Source organism: Heterodontus francisci, chromosome 11 (genome assembly GCF_036365525.1).
Source record: "Heterodontus francisci isolate sHetFra1 chromosome 11, sHetFra1.hap1, whole genome shotgun sequence".
Taxonomy (NCBI): Eukaryota; Metazoa; Chordata; class Chondrichthyes; order Heterodontiformes; family Heterodontidae; genus Heterodontus; species Heterodontus francisci.
Window position 1 is genome coordinate 112,884,306 of NC_090381.1, and position 20,882 is coordinate 112,905,187.

At 44.8% G+C, this 20,882-nt stretch overlaps 1 protein-coding gene across 2 annotated transcripts in view; it reads right to left on the reverse strand.

The window, feature by feature from the left end:
• Nucleotides 1-20,882, reverse strand: part of LOC137374980 (nucleotidyltransferase MB21D2) — a 60,943-nt gene that overhangs the window by 23,073 nt on the left and 16,988 nt on the right. Inside the window, exon 1 of one of the 2 annotated variants that reach the window (XM_068041597.1) lies at nt 3,630-3,695. The exons of the other annotated variant lie outside the window; for it this stretch is intronic. The gene's annotated coding sequence lies outside the window, so the exon portion shown is untranslated. Of the gene's footprint in view, nt 1-3,629; nt 3,696-20,882 lie in introns of those variants that run through there. 2 annotated transcript variants of the gene reach the window in all.

The window sequence follows — 20,882 nt, forward strand, 5'->3', positions numbered from 1 at the left end:
TGGATTGCGTTTTGACTTTCTAAATGTTCTGTTACTACTTCCTTAATAATGGATTCTAATAATTTCCCAACGACAGATGTTAAACTAACTGGTCTGTAGTTTCCTACTTTCTGCCTCCCTCCCTTTTTGAATAAGGGCGTTATATTAGCTTTTTTCCAATCCACTGGAACCTTTCCTACATACAGGGAATTTTGAAATATTATAACTAATGGATCCACTATCTCCACTGCCACTTCCTTTAAGACCCTAGGATGTAGGCCATCAGGCCTACAATTGTCTGCCTTCAATCCCAATAGTTTGCTCAGTACTTTTTCCCTAGTGATGATGATCGTTCCAAGTTCCTCCCTTTCTATAACCTCTGCATTACCTGTTACTATTGGGATGGTACTAGTATCCTCCACCATGAAAACTGAGGCCAAATACTGATTTAGTGTCTCCGCCATTTCTGTGTTCACCTTTATTAACTCCCCAGTCTCATCCTCCAAGGGACCAACATTCACTTTAGCTACTCTCTTCCCTTTTATATACTTATAGAAGCTTTTGCTATCCATTTTTATATTTTGCTCTAGTTTTCTATCATAATTTACCTTTGCTCTTTTTATTACTTTTTTAGTAACCCTTTGTTGATCTTTAAAAGTTTCCCAATCTTCCAGCCTGCCACTAGCCTTTGCAATATGGTATGCCTTAGTTTTTGTCTTTATGTTATCCTTAACTTCCTTGCTTAGCCATGATGTTTTTTCCCCTCTTAAAATCTTTCTTCCTCTCTGGAATATATTTTATAGTTGGGAGGAATTGAATATCTCCTTAAACATCTGCCACTGCTCATCAACTGTCCTACATTTTAGTCTTTCTGCCCAGTCCATTAGGGCCAAATCTGTCCTCATGCCTATGTACTTACCTTTGTTTAACTCCAGAACGCTGGTATGGAACTCCAGTTTCTCGCGCTCACACTGAATTTGAAATTCTAGCATGCTATGATCACTCTTCCCTCGAGGATCCTTAACTATGAGATTAATTAATCCCACCTCATTACACAATACCGAATCTAGAATAGCCTGCTCCCTGGTTGGTTCCACAACATATTGCTCCAAAAAACAATCTCTAATACATTCAATGAACTCTCCCTCAAGGCTACCCTTGCCAATTAGATTAATCCAGTCTATATGTATATTAAAATTACCCATGATTATAGCCGTACTTTTCTTACAAGCCCCCAGTATTTCCTGGTTTATATTGTGCCCCACTGCGGAACTACTCTTTGGGGACCTTTAGATTACTCCCACCAGGGTATTCTTTCCCTTGCTATTTCTTATTTCTACCCAGACAGATTCTACGTCTTGATCTCCAGTGCATATATCATTTCTCACTACAGCACTGATCTCTTCCTTTACTAACAAAACTACACCTCCTCCTTTTCCTTCCTGCCTATCCTTCCGAAATACTGAGTACCCTTAGATATTCAATTCCCAAATCCAGTTTTCCTGCAACCACGTCTCAGTCATCACCACTAAATCATACCCATTTGTCTCTATTTGTGCTGTTAACTCATTTATTTTATTCGTGCATTCAGATACAAAGCCTTTACGTTTGTTCTATTATCAAATTTCCCTACTCTTGTACGATTTCAGTTTTCCAGCATCTGCAGTAATTTGCTTTTATTGAGGAGTTTTGCTTCATCATCAGGAGGGCAGGAAGGAATTCTTGATCATGCCTCTCTCAAAGCCCTAATGTACAATAATTACTTTGAAGTGCAGCTGCTGTTTTGTAGGTTTTTGCAGCCCAATGCGATGAATGATTGGTTAATTTGTGGTAGTGGTTGAGGGAGGAATGTTGGTCAGGACTCCAGGCAATCTCCAAATAGTGCCATTGGATTGCTAACATCCACCTCAACCCCTGGAACCACAAGACAGATGGGAGCTCTGTTTTTTTGTCACTATCCCATCCAAAAGACAAACTCTGACAGTGTAGCCCTCCCACAGGACTGTACTACAGCACTAACCTACTGGAGTATGTGAGGGAGAATCCAAGATACAGCAAATTGCACATAATCTGTGGAAAGAATGGCTTTAGCTGATTGAATGACCCTTTATTGTTTCATACTTTTACTCGAGATTTGATTTAACTGTTCTTTTGTCGCTACTAAAATAGTCTATTAGATTTCAAAAGGTGAATGAAGGTCAAATCTTTCTAATCAAACACTTCCCTGGGTGGGTAAGCTCATTTGAACTATCGGGTACCCATTTCCAATTGGCTGCAGTTTATCTCAGCCACAAAATAATCCCACAATCACTTTGCCCAACAGATTTAGACCTTATGACCAGGTGCAGAGGGGTCTAGAGGTTCCCCCTCAGCCTTTTCCTGGTTTAACTTAGCAGGGTTTAATTTTAGAAACACCGTGCTTTTAGCTCCCCCTTAATGAATCCTTGTTCATTGCTCCAATTGTAAGGCAAAGAAATCAGACAGGTTTCCTTAGATTTATACAAGAAAGGTGGAAGTTTATTAATCTTAAACTCTAATCCGGTTAACAACTACGAATATGCAACGCGACCATGCTAACATGCATACGCAATAAACACACACGCAGATAGAGACAGAAAAAGTAGAAAAGAATAAAAGGAGAAAAGTCTGAGGCAATATCGGGATTCCAATTACAGTCCTTTGAGTTCAACGCGGAGTCTTTGGTCGCTGGTTATTCCTGCTGTTCGTGGGGGCCCAGTTCACGCTTCAACTTGTTTCTATGTCGGAGTCTTTTCTCTCGAGGTTTATGTGTCTTCCGTGGGTCCGGTGGCTTAAGAGAGAGCGAGAGAGCCAGGAGAGAGGCTTCCTTGTTCCAGCTTCAGTTGCAAACTGCGTTCTGTTCAAACTGTCCTGTGTCTCATTCAAAAACCTGGATCAGCCGGTTAGACATGTGACCATCTGGTTTAACCAGTCCTGTCTTTTGTGGATTGTATCATCTTAGCAGTCCCTGGAATGCGCTTCCTTACACCTTCAATGTCTGGTGATCAAAATCCATTCAGGTTAATCAGGGAGTAGTTCTTTGTCTCCACAAGCACTGTCTCTTAGTATGCAAATGTCCTCCAGTCAAATGTCTGGTGAGCTCTTTGACAAGTCACTTCTTCACTCCAGCAACAGTTTAAAATCAATGTTCATATGGTGAAATTAATATGCCTCATTCTTGGCAGGTGGGGATCTGCATGACAACCTTAAGTAACCACTGCGTAAGCAAACATTATTGAATCCGACTGAAGTCCTCAGAGCTTTATTAACCTTTTCACTCCCGCAAACCAAAATCTTGAATTCAAAGGCAGCAAGTGTGCATTGCCAAACGACAGCCCAAAGTAGGACTCTCAAGCCCTCCAGGATTGTCCTGGAGGCTCAAGGATCTCAGAATTGTTACAGCACAGAAGGAAGCCATTCAGCCCATCTTGTCTGTGCTGGCCTTCCAAAAGAGCAATTTACCTAGTGTCACTCCCCGGCCTACTCCCCAGACCCCTGCACATTCTTCCTTTTCCGATAACAATCCAATTCCCTCTTGAATACCTCAACTGAACCTGCCTCCACCACACTCTCAGGCAGTGCATTCCAGATCCCAACCACTCGCTCTGTGAAAATGTTTTCATGTCACTAACCTTAAAATCGGTGCCCTCTTGTTCTTGATCCCTCCACCAATGGTAACAGTTTTTCGCTATCTACCCTGTCCATGATTTTCTCAAGATTAATCTCTGGGGCACTGGCTGTGAGTAAGCGAGGGAGAAAAATCATAAGTCATTAAAAGTGTGTTTTTTCCCCATTTTCTTTAAAACAGTTTTATCAGTTATAACAATATTGGTGGTTTGGGTGGGGTGGTGTTGGGTGGGAGGCTGTTTAACTGGTACTCAAGAATCTCAGAATGGGGTGTGAAGTGTCTGTTTGCTTCCTGATTGGCCACGGGAACACAGAGCACCAAGAGGATGTACAGGTTGAGTGGCCAGTGGTGGGGACAGGGTGGTTGGAGGCCAAGAGTGTTTCAGGAATACGTCCAGCCGTGGTTGATAACTATGCTCCAAGGAATGAGGTGAAATTGCGAGAGCAATTCCTTTCATGTCCAGTGAATGAACTGTAGCCACCATGCATTAACATAAAGTTCCACCAACACCAGAGTCAGTTGTGTAGTGGTTATGTTACTGGACCAGTAATCCAGAGATTTCCAGTTCCACCTCGCCAGTTTTGAGAATTTGAATTCAGTTTAAAAAAAAAATCTGAAAAGAAGCTATAGTTTAGAAAAATAACCATGAAACATTAAACCCAACTGGTTCACTAACGCCCCTTTATAAAACCTCCTGTCCTTAACTCAGCCTGCGCCTGGACAGATCTCCAGTCCCGCACCCGCATGGTTGATTTCACAGAATCACAGAATAATACAGTGCAGAAGAGGCCCTTCGGCCCATCGAGTCTGCACCGATGCATTAAAGACACCTGACCTGTCTACCTAATCCCATTTGCCAGCACTTGGCCCATAGCCTTGAATGTTATGACGTGCCAAGTGCTCATCCAGGTACTTTTTAAAGGATGTGAGGCAACCCACCTCTACCACCCTCCCAGGCAGTGCAGTCCATCACCGAATTAATTGCCCTCTGAAGTTGTCGAGCAAACTCAGTAGTAGTCAGGCCCCCTGGGGGGGGAAATGGGTAATAAATGTCAGTCTTGCAAGCATCCCAAGCATGGAAATAATGACAAATGTTCTGGTTTTGCTAGTGCTGGTGGAAGGAGGAATGTTGCCTAGGACACTGGGAGATTAATTATGGGATGTCCAATGGAACAGGTAGGCAGGGCCTTGGTTTAACACTGACCCATACAACCGCACAGGGATCCAGTTTGATCTTCCAGTTCCGTGCTCCATTTACTGATATCGGCAGAATTTCAGAGAGTACAGCTGCCTTTAGCATCTCCACACAAGGAGGAGAGGAAACAGAATCTGCCAGGTTCCCAAAGCAGAGTGCTGCCCAGAGGACTTGTGCTGGAAACAATGTGTGCGGACATCAGGGATCTGATTCCACAAACACCTGCTCCAAATCTCACAGTGGAATATTTGGCCAGCGCTCACTGCCTAGGCTTGCAAGGGAAGCAAGTACACAGTCCCAGTGGGGAATCAGCTTGGCCCAGTAGTAGTGCTTGCTTCGGACAGGGAAGCTCATGGGGTATAGATTAAATTGTCCTTGACAGAGGACAAAGGATCGGCACAACATCGTGGGCCGAAGGGCCTGTTCTGTGCTGTATTTTCTATGTTCTATGTTCTATGTTCTATTTCATTCCCAAATGCAAAAATGTCAAGACTTCAGTGCAATGCTGCATTGGAGGAGGTGCCTTTTTTATTTCCCCTTGTTGAGACTTAAAAGATCCCATGATACTATTCATAGGCTCAGTCTCAGCGTGGCCCAAGCCAGCGTGCCTCCCTCAGCCAACAGCAAATAAGCAGATCGATTGGTCATTCGTGGGATCTTGCTGTGCACCACAATGGCCATGAAATTTGAGAGTGCAATTCAAAAGCACTTCTTTGGCTGAGAAGCACTTTGTGACAAACAGAGGATGTGAAAGGTGCTATATAAAGGCTAGTATTGTTTTATCATCACTGGAGGGTGACCAGTGTCAATGAAACACGATACTGGCATGAGTCAGCACCTTTCGAAGTGGTTGGGGAAGAAGGTTAATCACTGTTGGAGCAAGACTGCCTCTGGTCTCAGTGCAGAAAGAGGTGCTGCTCAGGTTCGGCTATCACACAAGAATGTTGCATTTTTTGAAGAATATATAAAGTAAGTGCATGCAGCTGAGCTCTGTTGTAACTTGGATCAGATAATTGGGGAGCTCTCTGCTTGTCACATGGCCAATGTCCTGTAACTTGCCTCAAGATAGCCAAAATTCAAGAAGGCATTTGAAATCTAATAGTCGTGTCCCTTTTACAGAAACATTTCCAGTGCTTCTCCATTAATGTCAAGATCAGCTTTAAAAGCAGGTTATAAAGAATGGTGGGTTTAATTAAGCAGTCAGCAACATTCAGGGGTTTGGGTTGTGATTCATCCCGATTGTGAATGCCCAGTCCCAAATCTCTAAAACTTTTCTTTAAAAGAAATCCTTGCATTTATGTAACTCACAAAAGCTAATTGCATTCCTATAGTGCCTTTCACTACCTCAGGATTTTCAAAAGCACTTTACAGCCAATTAAGTACTTTTTTGAAGTGTAGGCACTGTTGTAATGTAGGAAATGCAGCAGCCAATTTGCACACAGCAAGCTCCCACAGACAGCAATGTGATTATAACCAGATAACCTGTTTAGAAAAGGTGTGATGTTGATTAAGGGATAAATAATGTCCAATGACATCAGGGAGAACTCCCTACACTTCTTCAAAATAGTGGCATGGGATTTTTTTTTTTGCCATCCACCCGTGAGGGCAGATGGGGCCTCGGTTTAATGCCTCATCTGAAAGACAGCACTTCTGACAGTGCAGCACTCCCTCTGTACTGCACTGGGAATGTCAGTCTGGATTTTGTGTTCAAGTCTCTGGAGTGGAGTTTGGACCCACAACCTCCAGACCCAGAGGCAAGAGAACTACCCCGCTGAGGGATGGCTCAAGTCACATGGAACAATCTGAAATCACTTCATCTCTCATCTTTTGACATTCAGTGGGAGTTATGAAGGTAAACGTAACAAAATTGCATCAAATAATGTCCCACAAGCAGGATTAATTTCAGGATTAGTCCAATTGGTTAAGGAAGGAATGTTGGCCTAGACACTGGGAGAACTCTCAATTATCCTCTCAATAGTGCAATGGAATCTAACATCCACCTTAGTGGACAATCTTAGTTTAACATCTGAGTCTAGGAGTTTAGATTATGAATTCTATTCCTGTTGTGATGTTCAAACTCTCAAATTTCTGGCCAAGATAAAAGTTCTCCTCTCTCCCACTAACTTCTGCTTGTTAATATTCATGACTACCAAAACTTTCAATGAATCTTCACAATCAATCAAAAAAGCATCAGAACTCATACCCAACTGCAGTGCTTTCCCACAGATTGGAGGGTGGCCTATTTAAGGCAGAGAGATCACACACTGGTAATTATAAGCCTGTGAGTTTGATATTTATTGCACACACCTAGACCACAGAAAAACATTCCAAGGTGCTTTACAATAAGAAAATGTCGGGAGACCAAACCTAGAGGCCATAAATACAAGATAGTCGCTAATAAATCCAATAGACAATTCCAGGAGAAACTCGTTTACCCAGAGAGTGGTGAGAATGTGAAACCCGCTGACACATGGAGTAGTTGAGGTGAATGGTATAGATGCATTTAAGGGGAAGCTAGATAAATACATGAAGGAGAAAGGAATAGAGGATATGTTAATAGGGTTGGATGAAGTAGGAGGAGACGAGGCATATGGAGCATAAACAGCAGCATGGACCAGTTGGGCCGAATGGCCTGGTTCTGTACTGTAACATTTGATGTTATTCAATGTAATTAATAACTTGGGATAGTTGGATAGCTGTTAAAACATATCCACAGGAAACTCAGATTGACACCGCATTAACTTGATTAAAATCGTTGAAGTGTTCAGAAAAGCAGAGTCTCAGCCATAGACGGGTGACTCACACTCTCGCCTAAGAGTTCATGTCCCACTCAGTGACTGAAGCGGATAATCCAGGCTGGCACTCCCATTGCAATACTGAAAGAGTGCTGCACTGTCAGTGGTGCCATCTTATTAATGCATTAAACCACAACTCTGTCTGCAATCTCAGGTGGACAGAAAAGATCCAACAACACAATTTATCCCTCAACCAACATCAGTAAAACAGATTATCTAGTCATTAAAACATCGCTATTCATGGGACTTTGTTATGTGCAAATTGGCTGAAGCATTTCTACATTACTACATAAGTACACTTCAAAAAAGTATTTATTTGGTTGAAAATGTTTTGGGACATAAGAACATAGAAAATAGGAGCCATTTGGCCCCTTGAGCTTGCTCCAACATTCAACCAGAGTCATATAGAGTCATACAGCACAGAAACCGGCCCTTCGGCCCATCATGTCCGTGCCAGCCATCATGCACCTATCTATTCTAATCCCGTTTTCCAGCACGTGGCCCCTAGCCTTGTATGCTATGGTGTTTTAAGTGCTCATATAAATACTTCTTAAATGTTGTGAGGGTTCCTGCCTCTACCACCCCTTCAGGCAGTGTGTTCCAGATTCCAACCACCCTCTGGGTGAAACATTTTTCCTCAAATCCCCTCTAAACCTTCTGTCCCTTACCTTAAAACTATGCCCCCTGGTTATTGACACCTCTGCTAAGGGAAAAGGTTGCTTCCTATCTACTCCACTCATAAAATGTTGTATCATAGCTGACATTTTATCTCAATACCATGTTCCTGCTCTATTCCCATATCCCTTGATATCTTTAATATCTAGAAAACTATCGATCTCACTCTTGAGCATACTCAATGACGGAGCCTCCACAGCCCTCTGGGATAGAGAATTCCAAACATTCACCACCCTCTAAGTGAAGAAATTCCTCATCTCAGTCCTAAATAGCCCACTCCTTATTCTGAGACCGACCCTGGTTCTGGACTCCCCAGCCATGGGGAACATGCTTCCTGTATCAACCTTGTAGAGCCCCTCAAGAATTTTGTAAGCGTCAATGAGATCAGCTCTCATTCTTCGAAACTCTACAGAATGTAGGCCCAGTCTCCTCAATCTCACCTCATAAGACAATCCTGCCATTCCAGGGATCGTCTGGTGAACCTCCGTTGCACTCCCTCTATGGCAAGTATATCCTTCCTTAGATAAGGAGACCAAAACTGTAGACAATACTCCAGGTCCAGTCTCACCAAGGGTCTATACAATTGCAGCAAGATTTCTTTACTCATGTACTCAGATCTTCTTGCGATGAAGGCCAACATACCATTTGCCTTCCTAATTGCTTGCTGCATCTGCATGCTCATAAGCCACTGAAAGCTAACAAGGACACCCAGGTCCTTTTGGACATCAACACTTTCCAATCTCTCAGCATTTAAGAAATACTCTGCCTTTCCGTTTTTCCTACCTAAGTGGATAACTTCACATTTTTCCACATTATATTCCATCTACCATGTTCTTGCCCACTCACTTAACCTGTCTAAATCCCCTTGAAGCCGCTTTGCATTCTCCTCAACTCACATTCCCACCTAGTTTTGTGTCATCAGCAAACTTGGAAATATTACATTTGATCGCCACATCCAAATCATTGTATAGATTGTGAATAGTTGGGGCCCAAGCACTGATCTTTGCGGTACCCCACTAGTGACAGCCTGGCAACCAGAGAATGACCCAGTAGTTCTGATGAAAAGGTCACAAACCTGAAACGTTAACTCTGCTTTTCACTCCACAGATGCTGCCAGACCAGAGTATTTCCATATACAGCTGAGAATGGACCATTTATTCCTACTCTGTTTTCTGTCCGCCAACCAATTCTCAATCCAAACCAGTATGTTAGCTCTAATCCCATGTGCTCTAATTTTGCTTACTATTCTTCTGTGTGGGGCCTTATCGAAAGCCTTCTGAAAATCCAAATACACCACATCCACTGGTTCTCCCTTATCTACTCTGCTAGTTACATCCTCAAAAAACTCCAACAGGTTTGTCAAACATTATTTCCCTTTCATAAATCCATGACTCTGCCCAATCCTACCATTATTTTCGAAGTGTCCAATTATAACAGATACTAGTATTTCCCCTACTACTGATGACAGGCTAACAGGTCTGTAGTTCTTTCTTAAATTGTGGGGCTATATTTGCGATCTTCCAATCTTCAGGAACTACTCCAGAATCTAGAGAATTCTGGAAGATCATTACCAATGCATCTACTATCTCTACAGCCACCTCTTTCAACACTCTGGGATGTAGATCATCAGGTCCAGGGGATTTATCAACCTTCAGTCCATTAATTTCTCCAGTTTTTTGTTACTAGGCTGCGTTTGCTGACAAAACAACCAATAGGTGGCGCAGTACTGGCAAATGTGCAAATACAGCCTCATGCACTGAAGCGCCACTGTGACGTTCAGGCAGCTGCCAGGATTAAAGATGGCATGCTCAGTTTGTCACAAAATCAAAATTAAACCCAAACCCAAACCCCTCAACAGCAGTGATCGCCGCCTCCATCCCACCCTCAACAGTACCTGGTTCCCTCCTACCATCGTGCTTCTCTTCACCGCTCCCACCCCACCTCGCCCTTCCCTCCCCTCGGCTGATCGCTCCCCGCCGCACCACCTGAAGAAGCGGCGGAGGCGGGGAATGAGCCGCCGGAGCGGTAAGGTGACAAGGCTGGGAACGAGCGCCCGAAGGGGTAAAGGGTGAGGGCAGGAGTGAGTGGCCGAGGGAAGGCAGCGGTAAGGCAGGATGGAGCGGGAAATTGAAAGCAGCGATTGAAGTGGGAATGGTGGGAAGGAGCGGGGTACTGTTAGGGGGAATGGAGCCCACGATCACGGCTATTGAGGGGTGAGGACGTCAGCGCCCGCATTCATACTGGCGGGCTGGCAAATGTTAGCATACACTGATGACGTCCGCAATCACTCAGCTGTCAGGAGCCAATGTGTTTTAAAACACTTGTTCGGCCTCAACTGGAGTACTCTCCAATTCTGGGCATCACAACTTAGGAAGGATATGCAGGCATTGGAGAGGGTGCAGAAAAGATAAGAGAATAGTTCCTGGGATGAGACACTTCAATCAAAATAACTCTTTTAATTTCTAAATTCCAGAAAGTGCAGCCCGAGTTTGTGTAATCTCTCCTCTTAGCTTAACCTTTGGAGTCCAGGTATCATTCTAGTAAATCTACACTGCACTCCCTCCTAGACCAATATCTCCTTCTTAAGGTGTGGTGCCCAGAACTGTTCACAGTAACTCCAGAATAAAAGCAAAATACTGCACATGCTGGAAATCTGAAATAAAAACATGAAATGCTGGAACCACTCAGCAGGTCTGGCAGCATCTGTGGAAACAGAAGCAGAGTTAACGTTTCGGGTCAGTGACCCTTCTTCGGAACTAGCAAATATTAGAAATGTCAAAGGTTAGAAGCCAGTGAGGCGGGGGTGGGGCAAGAGATAACAAAGGAGAAGGTGTAGATTGGACAAGGCCACAAAGCTGACCAAGAGGCCATGGAACAAAGGCAAACAATATGTTAATGGTGTGTTGAAAGACAAAGCATTAGTACAGATAAGGTGTTAACGGACTGAAGATTGAACAGCAGCAAGTACATAAGCAAACATGGAAAAGAACAGTGGGTAAGCAAACTGAACAAACTAAGATGAAATGAAATAAACAAAAAAAAATGTAAAAAATAAAAAAAAATAACTAAAAATGAAAGTAAAATGGGGGGCCTGTCATGCTCTGAAATTAATGAACTCAATGTTCAGTCCGGCAGGCTGTAGTGTGCCTGATCGGTAGATGAGATGCTGTTCCTCGAGATTGCGTTTATGTTCACTGGAACACTGCAGCAATCCCAGGACAGAGATGTGAGCATGAGAGCAGGGGGGGAGTGTTGAAATGGCAATCAACCGGAAGCTCAGGGTCCTGCTTGTGGACTGAGCGGAGGCGTTCCGCAAAGCGGTCATCCAGTCTGCGTTTGGTCTCCCCAATGTAGAGGAGACCACATTGTGAGCAGCGAATACAGTATACTACATTGAAGGAAGTACAAGTAAATTGCTGCTTCACCTGAAAGGAGTGTTTGGGGCCTGGGATAGTGAGGAGAGAGGAGGTATATGCGCTTGCAGGGGAAGGTGCTATGGGACGGGGACGAGGTGGTGAGGGTAATGGAGGAGTGGACCAGGGTGTCGCGGAGGGAATGATCCCTTCGGAATGCTGACAGGGGAAGGGAGGGGAAGATGCGTTTGGTAGTGGCATCACGCTGGAGGTGGCAGAAATGGCGGAGGATGATCCTTTGGATATGGAGGCTGATGGGGTGGAAAGTGAGGACAAGGGGAACCCTATCACGGTTCTGGGAGGGAGGGGAAGGGGTGAGGGCAGAGGTGCAGGAAATGGGCTGGACACGGTTGAGGGCTCTGTCAACAACAGTGGGGGGGAATCCTCGGTTGAGGAAAAAGGAGGTCATCTCAGAAGCACCGTCATGGAAGGTAGCATCATCAGAGCAGATGCGTCGGAGACGGAGAAACTGGGAGAATGGAATGGAGTCTTTACAGGAGGTAGGGTGTGAAGAAGTGTAGTTGAGGCAGCAGTGGGAGTCGGTGGGATTATAATGGATATTAGTAGACAACCTATCCCCAGAGATGGAGACAGAGAAGTCGAGGAAGGGAAGGGAAGTGTCAGAGATGGATCATGTAAAGGTGAGAGAAGGGTGGAAATTGGAAGCAAAGTTGATAAAGTTTTCCAGTTCGGGGCAAGAGCAGGAAACGGCACTGATACAGTCATCAATGTACCGGAAAATGAGTTGGGGGAGGGGGCCTGAGTAGGACTGGAACAAAGAATGCTCGACATATCTCACAAAAAGACAGGCATAACTAGGACCCATGCGGGTACCCATAGCAACACCTTTTACTTGAAGGAAGTGCGTGGAGTTGAAGGAGAAGTTGTTCAATGTGAGAACAAGTTCAGCCAGGCGGAGGAGGGTGGTGGTGGATGGGGACTGGTTGGGCCTCTGTTCAAGGAAGAAGCGGAGAGCCCTCAAACTGTCCTGGTGGGGGATGGAGGTGTGGAGCGATTGGACATCCATAGTGAAGAGGAGGCGGTTGGGACCAGGAAACTGGAAATTGTCAAAATGACATAGGGCGTCAGAAGAGTCACGGATGTAGGTGGGAAGAGACTGGACCAGGGGAGAAAAGATAGAGTCTCGATAGGACAGTAACTCCAGATGTGATCTAATGAGGGCTTTGTAAAGATGAAGCATGGCTTCTACCTCCTCTAGATATAAAGGATAGTATTCCATTGGCATTTTAGATTATTTGCTGTACTTGTTCATAACATCTTAATCTGCATAACTGGCAGGAGGAATTACATAGAATATACAGCACAGAAACAGGCTCTTCAGCCCTTCAGGGCTGTGCTGGTCTACTCAAGTCTCCTCCCATTCCACCAATCTGATCTCAGCCCGTCTTTTAATTCCCTTTTCTCTCACATATTTGCCTAGTTTCCTTTTTAAAAGCATCTAAGCTTCTCATCTCAACCACTTCCTGTGGTAGCAAGTTCCACATTCTAACCACAGTGAAAAAAATGTCTAATTTCCCAATTGGATTTTTAAAATTATTTTATATTTATGGCCCCTAGTTTTGCATTCCCCATAAATGGAAACATTGTCTCCACATTTATCCTGTCAAATTCCATTCATAATTTTAAAGACCACAATCAAGTCATCTCTAAGCCTTCCCTTTTCTACAGATAAAAGGCCCAGCTGATTCAAACTTTCCCAATAGCTGAAACCTTCATAAAATACGTTCAACTTTAGTTGGCAACCAGACTTTCCGGAGCTTGGCTTTAGTGAATGGGATGTGTGGAGTGAGTGTGTGTATGGGGAGGGGGAGGAGGTGGAAAAAGGGGAGTTGTTGTAGCAGTAAATGGAACAGCACAAAACCAAATCTAAAATCAGCTTGTTCCTTGTTCTGATCAGTGCTCCTGCGGAATTGGACTCAGAACCCGGGTTCAACTGGAGACAGAGTCGAAACAAGTCACCCGCCACTCAAGTGAAGATTTAGAACATTACAGCGCAGTACAGGCCCTTCGGCCCTCGATGTTGCACCGACCTGTGAAACCATCTGACCTACACTATTCCATTTTCATCCATATGTCTATCCAATGACCACTTAAATGCCCTTAAAGTTGGCGAGTCTACTACTGTTGCAGGCAGGGCGTTCCACGCCCCTACTACTCTCTGAGTAAAGAAACTACCTCGAACATCTGTCCTATATCTATCACCCCTCAACTTAAAGCTATGTCCCCTCGTGTTTGTCATCACCATCCGAGGAAAAAGACTCTCACTATCCACCCTATCTAACCCTCTGATTATCTTATATGTCTCTATTAAGTCACCTCTCCTCCTCCTTCTCTCCAACGAAAACAACCTCAAGTACCTCAGCCTTTCCTCGTAAGACCTTCCCTCCATACCAGGCAACATCCTAGTAAATCTCCTCTGCACCCTTTCCATAGCTTCCACATCCTTCCAATAATGCGGTGACCAGAACTGCACGCAATACTCCAGGTGCGGTCTCACCAGAGTTTTGTACAGCTGCAGCATGACCTCGTGGCTCCGAAACTCGATCTCCCTACTAATAAAAGCCAACACACCATATGCCTTCTTAACAGCCCTATTAACCTGGGTAGCAACCTTCAGGGATTTATGCACCTGGACACCAAGATCTCTCTGTTCATCTACACTACCAAGAATCTTCCCATTAGCCCAGTACTCTGCATTCCTGTTACTCCTTCCAAAAAGTGAATCACCTCGCACTTTTCCGCATTAAACTCCATTTGCCATCTCTCAGCCCAGCTCTGCAGCCTATCTATGTCCCTCTGTACCCTACAACATCCTTCGGCACTATCCACAACTCCACCGACCTTAGTGTCATCCGCAAATTTACTAACCCACCCTTCTACACCCTCATCCAGGTCATTTATAAAAATGACAAACAGCAGTGGCCCCAAAACAGATCCTTGCGGTACACCACTAGTAACTAAACTCCAGGATGAACATTTGCCATCAACCACCACCCTCTGTCTTCTTTCAGCTAGCCAATTTCTGATCCAAAAGCTCTAAATCACCTTCAACCCCATACTTCCGTATTTTCTGCAATAGCCTACCATGGGGAACCTTATCAAACGCCTTACTAAATCCATATACACCACATCCACTGCTTTACCCTCATCCACCTGTTTGGTCACCTTCTCGAAAAACTCAATAAGGTTTGTGAGGCACGACCCATCCTTCACAAAACCATGCTGACTATCTCTAATGAACTTATTCTTTTCAAGATGATTATAAATCCTGTCTCTTATAACCTTTTCCAACATTTTACCCACAACCGAAGTAAGGCTCACAGGTCTATAATTACCAGGGCTGTCTCTACTCCCCTTCTTGAACAAGGGGACAACATTTACTATCCTCCAGTCTTCCGGCACTATTCCTGTCGACAATGATGACAAAGATCAAGGACAAAGGCTCTGCAATCTCCTCCCGAGCTTCCCAGAGAATCCTAGGATAAATCCCACTGGCCCAGGGGACTTATCTATTTTCACACTTTCCAAAATTGATAACACCTCCTCCTTGTGAACCTCAATTCCATCTAGCCTAGTAGCCTGAATCTCAGTATTCTCCTCGACAACATTTTCTTTCTCTACTGTAAATACTGACGCAAAATATTCATTTAACGCTTCCCCTACCTCCTCTGATTCCACACACAACTTCCCACTACTATCCTTGATTGGCCCTAGTCTAACTCTAGTCATTCTTTTATTCCTGATATACCTATAGAAAGCCTTAGGGTTTTCCTTGATCCTATCCGCCAATGACTTCTCGTGTCCTCTCCTTGCTCTTCTTAGCTCTCCCTTTAGATCCTTCCTGGCTAGCTTGTAACTCTCAAGCGCTCTAACTGAGCCTTCACGTCTCATCCTAACATAAGCCTTCTTCTTCCTCTTGACAAGCGCTTCAACTTCTTTAGTAAACCACGGCTCCCTCGCTCGACAACTTCCTCCCTGCCTCACAGGTACATACTTATCAAGGACACGCAGTAGCTGCTCCTTGAATAAGCTCCACATTTCGATTGTGCCCATCCCCTGCAGTTTCCTTCCCCATCCTACGCATCCTAAATCTTGCCTAATCGCATCATAATTTCCTTTCCCCCAGCTATAATTTTTACCCTGCGGTATATACCTGTCCCTGCCCATCGCTAAGGTAAACCTAACCGAATTGTGATCACTATCACCAAAGTGCTCACCTACATCTAAATCTAACACCTGGCCGGGTTCATTACCTAGTACCAAATCCAATGTGGCATCGCCCCTGGTTGGCCTGTCTACATACTGTCAGAAAACCCTCCTGCACACACTGGACAAAAACTGACCCATCTAAAGTACTCGAACTAGTGTATTTCCAGTCGATATTTGGAAAGTTAAAGTCCCCCATAACAACTACCCTGTTACTCTTGCCCCTGTCGAGAATCATCTGTAAATAAATTTTCCAGACTCAAAAATAAATCTTTTAATCTCAGCCAGCCACCATTATGCACTCCTGGTTTATCTTAATAAAGCCTTTATAAAGCCAGCCTATTGACAAGCCAAAGGAACTAAAATTGCTTTTTATCCCCTAGGTTACAGATCTCAGCAGAGTCCACGGGCTGAGTGAAACAGCACAGTCGTCACTAATATCTCCACCTGGCTCATTGCCAGAGCTCAGATTCCTGAAATGACAATCCCTCACATGGCCAAACATCCTGCCTTCACTGTAAAACAACCTTTATACAGGTCTTAGACCTGCTCACATGGCTCACTAACAATCACTGAGGAATGCTGTATCACATCCGTGGTATTCACAAGTCCCTGGATAGCTGTCACAGGGTCTGCCATTACCTTCCAGTCGCAGTTTCTACTCTGTGCCGAGCAGTCAACTTTTGCTTGTTCAGCCTGGTTTGGAGACGCAACTTTTCAAAACAAACTTGGCACCACAAGTTTAACTGAGTTCACAGACCATCTGGAACTTACTCCCAACAATTCTGCAAATGTGACAGCTGTGTGCGTGCTAAATGAGAACTATTTGCATGTGTATTCATCAACAACAGTGCCTGGTGTATATAAATATCTGTGTACATGGACTGTTAATCTGTACGTGTTAATCCACGTTTGGCATCTTCTTCTCCACGTTCCTGGCCTTCGCCTTCCCTGCAGATATGGAAGGTGTCTACTTGCACACTCGGTCAGAGGCAAGCTCTTCAATCTAACAAGGCTGAAAGTGAAGGCAAAAACACATCACTGCCCTGATCAGAGAACTCCTCTAGGTTGATGATGCTGCGCCAGTCGCTCACATGGAAACTCAGCTACAAACATTCATGGAGGTAGTTGGTGGAGTAGCAAGAATAGCACAATAATCCAGAGGCCCAGGCTAATGCCCTGGGGACACGTGTTCAAATCCCACCAGCTGGTGGAATGTAAATTCAATTAATTAATATGTCTGGAATTGAAAGCGAGGCTCAGTTATGGTACCATGAAACTATCATTGGTTGTTATAAAAACCCATTTGATTCAGTAATGTCTTTTAGGGAAGGAAATCTGCTGTCATTACCTGGTCTGGCCTACATGGGGCTCCAGACCCACAGCAATGTGGTTGACTTTTAACTGCCCTCTACCCACATCCCATGGAAAAATTTTAAAAAACTCTTTCCCATGCCTGTAACTTCTTCTTGACTATAAGTGTCAAGAAAACTGTGGTGATGGAACAAGGTGTTGCATCTCTGCCCCCGATCACACTAAATACACCCCACAGGAAGTGGTTAGCAAATTCTGCTACCTTGGATCCACGGTGATCGACAATCTGTCCCTTGATGCAGAGCTCGATACACACATAGGGAAAGCAGCTACCACCTTTGGCTGACTTGTAAAACGTGCATGGAATAACACCAAGCTGACCCTTAGGACCAAGCTGATGGTTTATAAAATCAATAAAAACAAAAATTGCTGGAATTACTCAGCAGGTCTGGCAGCATCTGTGGAGAGAGAAGCAGAGTTAACGTTTCAGGTCAGTGACCCTTCATCAGTTCTGATGAAAGATCATTGACCTGAAACGTTAACTCTGTTTCTCTCTCCACAGATGCTGCCAGACCTGCTGAGTAATTCCAGCACTTTGTTTTTATATCAGATTTCCAGCATTTGCAGTATTTTGCTTTTATCATGACGGTTTATAAGGCCTGTGTTCTCAGCACCTTGCTGTATGGCTGTGAAACATGGGCGACTTACAGCTACCAGGAAAAGAAGCTCAATAATTTCCATCTTCACTGTCTGTGACGCATAATGAGTATATCGTGGCAGGACAAAAATCACAAATGTGACAGTCCTCTCAAAAGCAGAGCTCCCAAACGTGCTGACACTAATCAAACAGAGGTGGCTTCGGTGGATCAGACACATCTGCAGGACGGAAGACGGTTGCATACCCAAGTATCTTGTGTATGGTGAGGTAGCCAGGGCCAGATGACCAGTGGGGCTCCCAAAGCTCCACTTCAAGGACGCTTCAAACGTGACATGAAGGTGCTAAATGTCAACTATTGCACTAGCTGGCGAAGTACGGAAATGGCGCCACATCCTGTGGACTGGTGTGCACTACCATGACTACAGCAGCTTGACAACAGACGCCAACACTGAAAACAACTGGCGTCACTTGGCAGCTTCACGTGCAGTACTTGTGGCAGAACCTGCCCGTCAAGGATTGGCCTTCACAGCCATCAGCAAAGGTGCACCAAGAGAAGACACCCCACCTGAATGGATTGTTTGCTGCATGTCCATCATATTTCGTCGATGGAAGGATGCCAACCAGCTAACCCTTGTGCGCCTGTGTGTGCATGTTAATCCGTGTAAACTTGTATGTGCACATGTGTGCATTTGTTCAAGTTAAACAGATATGGAGGGTGTGCACAAGATTTGTAGGGGAAAGTGTGAAATGGGCTGTCTGCACAAGGGCACTGTAGATGCTGTGTGTGTGTTAAGCAGGCAGGGAGAGCGTAATTGTATAGGGGCACTGTGCAATCTCCACAATTTGTTTTCCATTTTCTCTGCCATTGTGTGGTTTTTTAATTGAAATATACAAACTAAAACACCAACTTTTTTTTAAATCAGGAAGACTTCCCCCTTTCAAAATTGAACGGAGACTCAATGTTTTCCTCTCAAACAAATACAATGGCTGCCAATGGGCAGATAGATTGGTTACAACAGATTGAGGACACAACCTATCTGGGATTACACTGGATTTAGCAACAAGGTTAAGCTATTCAGCCCCTCAAGCCTGTTTCACCATTTAATGAGATCATGGCTGATCACTATTCTAAAGTCTTCCACCCACTTTGGCTTCATAGCCCTCACTACCCTCGGCTGGCAAAAAATCTAACTCAGACTAACATTATCAAGCGCCAGCATCTACTGCTTTCAATGGGGGAGTGTTCCACACTTCGGCTACCCTTTGCACCAAGAACTGTGTCCCAACTTCTCTCCTGGCTTTGATTTTAAAGTTATATTGCTTCGTTCAGCAGAAAGACCCTCTCTATCTAACCCATGAATTCTTTTTAGAATCCTGAACTCAAATCAAATCACCTCTTAACCTTCTAGATTCCAGAAAATACAAACCTAGTTAAATGTAACTTCTCCTCATAATCTAGTCCTTGGAGCCCTGCGACGATTCTGGTGAATCTGCACTGCACTGTTTCAAGGCTAATATAACCTCAGCCTGGTTCCCAGAACTATACTCATTTCCCGGCGGAGCAGCAGGAGAAGGTAGCGACTCTTCGGTGGGTGAGTGAAGGCATCAGGAGCTGTGTTTTAAAAGTAAGTACTTACTGTTTTACTTACTGTTTTCCTTGTCTTTGAGTTTCTTTTGGCGCCGGAGGAACCGGAAGCTGGTCGGCAGCAAGGACTCCTGGGTAGGTATTTTCCTTAAAGGTGCGGAGCTCCGTGGACTCGGCCTCATTTCCCGGCGGAGCAGCAGGAGAAGGTAGCGACTCTTCGGTGGGTGAGTGAAGGCATCAGGAGCTGTGTTTTAAAAGTAAGTACTTACTGTTTTACTTACTGTTTTCCTTGTCTTTGAGTTTCTTTTGGCGCCGGAGGAACCGGAAGCTGGTCGGCAGCAAGGACTCCTGGGTAGGTATTTTCCTTAAAGGTGCGGAGCTCCGTGGACTCGGCCTCATTTCCCGGCGGAGCAGCAGGAGAAGGTAGCGACTCTTCGGTGGGTGAGTGAAGGCATCAGGAGCTGTGTTTTAAAAGTAAGTACTTACTGTTTTACTTACTGTTTTCCTTGTCTTTGAGTTTCTTTTGGCGCCGGAGGAACCGGAAGCTGGTCGGCAGCAAGGACTCCTGGGTAGGTATTTTCCTTAAAGGTGCGGAGCTCCGTGGACTCGGCCTCATTTCCCGGCGGAGCAGCAGGAGAAGGTAGCGACTCTTCGGTGGGTGAGTGAAGGCATCAGGAGCTGTGTTTTAAAAGTAAGTACTTACTGTTTTACTTACTGTTTTCCTTGTCTTTGAGTTTCTTTTGGCGCCGGAGGAACCGGAAGCTGGTCGGCAGCGAGGACTCCTGGGTAGGTATTTTCCTTAAAGGTGCGGAGCTGAGTAAACCCGAGCCACTACACATGTAGTGTCTCCCACCCATCCTCCTCCTCTAACCTAATAATAAGACCCTTTTTACCCTCCTCCTCTAACCAAAAAGGACTGAGCAGGTAAGCTATTTACTGTTTTTGTTAATATCTATAGTTGTACTTAACTAAGGGGTAATTGAATAAAAGAAATGGCAGCCAGTGTAGTGTATTGCTCCTCCTGCAGAATGTTCGAGGTGAGGGAAACCTCCGGTGGCCCTGCCGACTTCACCTGCTGGAAGTGCATCCGTCTCCAGCTCCTATCAGACCGTGTTAGGGAATTGGAGCTGGAGCTGGATGAACTGAGGATCATTCGGGAAGCTGAGGGGTTGATAGATAGAAGCTACACGGAGGTCGTTACTCCACAAATCAAAGGCAGCTGGGTAACAGTTAGAGGTGGGAAGAGGTCAGTGCAGGGATCTCCTGTGATCGTTCCCCTCAACAACAAGTATACAGTTTTAGATACTGTTGGGGGGGACGGCCTATCGGGGGCAGGCTGCAGTGACCGGGCCTCTGGCACGGGGTCCTGCACAGTGGCTCAGAAGGGAAGGAGGG